Source organism: Rhagoletis pomonella, unplaced genomic scaffold, assembly GCF_013731165.1.
Source record: "Rhagoletis pomonella isolate Grant_MI unplaced genomic scaffold, Rhpom_1.0 Rhpom_scaffold_00001, whole genome shotgun sequence".
Lineage (NCBI taxonomy): Eukaryota > Metazoa > Arthropoda > Insecta > Diptera > Tephritidae > Rhagoletis > Rhagoletis pomonella.
In genome coordinates this window covers 57263268-57265438 of record NW_023458555.1, presented here as the reverse complement: position 1 = coordinate 57265438, position 2171 = coordinate 57263268, and positions in this window count along the sequence as shown.

Below are 2171 nucleotides of genomic sequence, written 5' to 3'. Positions count from 1 at the left end.
AGAATTTGTCGAATTTTGTAAAAACAATACGATTGAATGTCTAAAATCGCCACCCTACCATCCGCCTGGTAGTGCGGAACGCGGTGTACAAACAGTCAAAACTACTCTAAAGAAGTATCTACTTGATCCTAGAGTTAAATTTAAACCTTGGGATTTAAAAATAAAAATTTTTTTAATGAAATATAGAAATACCCCTACCACAACAACAAGGAAAACGCCAGCAAGTTTAATTTTTAGTTATAAACCAAAAACCTTGTATGATTGTGTAAATCCAAAGGCAAGGGAAACTTTTATCGACAAAGAGAAGGAGAGAGATATATCAAAAAGCAATAAGAAAAATTTTATGCAAAAATCTATTCTTAAAAGTAAGGAGAATATATTAGAGTTTAAACCTAATGAAGTTGTATTATACAGAAATATTTTTGATAATTATTGTAAATGGATAAACGCAAAAGTTGTCCGAAAACTCAGTAATGTGAGATATTGCTTATGCATAAACGGTAAGCAAAGAATTGCACATGTGAATCAAATGAAAAAATTCCGGGAGTGTCTATTCGCACTTTGCCAGTGTCATCAGTGTACCAGTGTCACCAGTGTACCAGTGCCACCAGTGTCGCCAGTGTCGCCAGTGTCACCAGTGTCACCAGTGTACCAGTGTCGGGAGTCTTCGGCTCTGCCAGTGTCACCAGTGTACCAGTGTCGCCTGTGTCGCCAGTTTCACCAGTGTCACCAGTGTACCAGTATCACCAGTTTCACCAGTGTCGCCAGTATCACCAGTGTCACCAGTGTCACCAGTTTCACCAGTGTCACCAGTGTCGCCAGTATCACCAGTGTCGCCAGTTTCTCCAGTGTACCAGTGTCACCAGTTTCACCAGTGCCACCAGTTTCCCCAGTGTACCAGTGTCACCAGTTTCACCAGTGTCACCAGTATCACCAGTGTCGCCAGTTTCTCCAGTATACCAGTGTCACCAGTGCCACCAGTTTCCCCAGTGTACCAGTGTCACCAGTGGCAATAGTTTCCTCAGTGCACCAGTGTCACCAGTTTCACCAGTGTACCAGTGTCACCAGTGTCGCCAGAGTCACCAGTGTCGACAGTGCCGCCAGTGTCACCAGTGTCGCCAGTGGTACCAGTGTCACCAGTGTACCAGTGTCGCCAGTTTCACCAGTGCACCAGTGTACCAGTTTCACCAGTGTACCAGTTTCCCCATTGAACCAGTGTCACCAGTGTACCAGTGCCACCAGTGTCGACAGTGCTGCCAGTGTCACCAGTGTCGCCAGTTTCACCAGTGTACCAGTTTCCCCAGTTTCACCAGTGTCAATAGTTTCCCCAGTGTACCAGTGTCGCCAGTGTCACCAGTCATACATCATACATCTATATATATAAAAATGGTGTGAAAAATGTATTGTAATTCATCAATTGAGAACGTTTGGGCCGATTTGGCTAAATTTTTTTTCAGTTGTTCGTAATTGCCAGGAGAAGGTTTTTACGAAAGAAAATTTTGGGAAAAGACACTAGTAAAATTAAAACGTTAATACTGAACGATTTACGCATTGTCATGGTTTGGAACTTGTTACCAGGGGGTTTCTAGGGTTACTAATTAGGAATCTGAAGTCAGTTTCTCGAAATTCAAAATGGCGGATCCAAAATGGGGGTCCATTTTTAAAAAAATTGATTGGATTTGTTCGAAACCCGGCACTCGAGAGTTTTTGTGGTCGCCGATTACGAATCTGAAGTAAATTTTTTTAAATTAAAAATGGCGGATCCAATATGGCGATCAAATTAAAAAAAGTACTAAAATTATAACGTTGATACTGAACGTTTTAAACATTGTCAAGGGTTAAAACACGTTCCCAGTGGGTTTCTGGGGTTGCTGATTACGAATCTGATGTCAGATTTTCAAAATTCAAAATGGGGGAACCAAAGTGGCGCCCAACTTTAAAAAAAATGATTGGATTTGTTTTAAACTCTTAACCGCAAAAAAAAGGAAAATATTTGAAAATTTAAACTAAGTTATTTTGATAAAATAAATGAAATACGGTAATTTGGGTATCAAACTTTAGATTTTTAGGAAGGCTTATAGCCGAAAATATGTTTGAGGAGGGTTGCCACCTTTTTGAAAATTTAACCGCCCTTGGTTCAATAGTTACATAAAGAATCTTATTCACAAGCT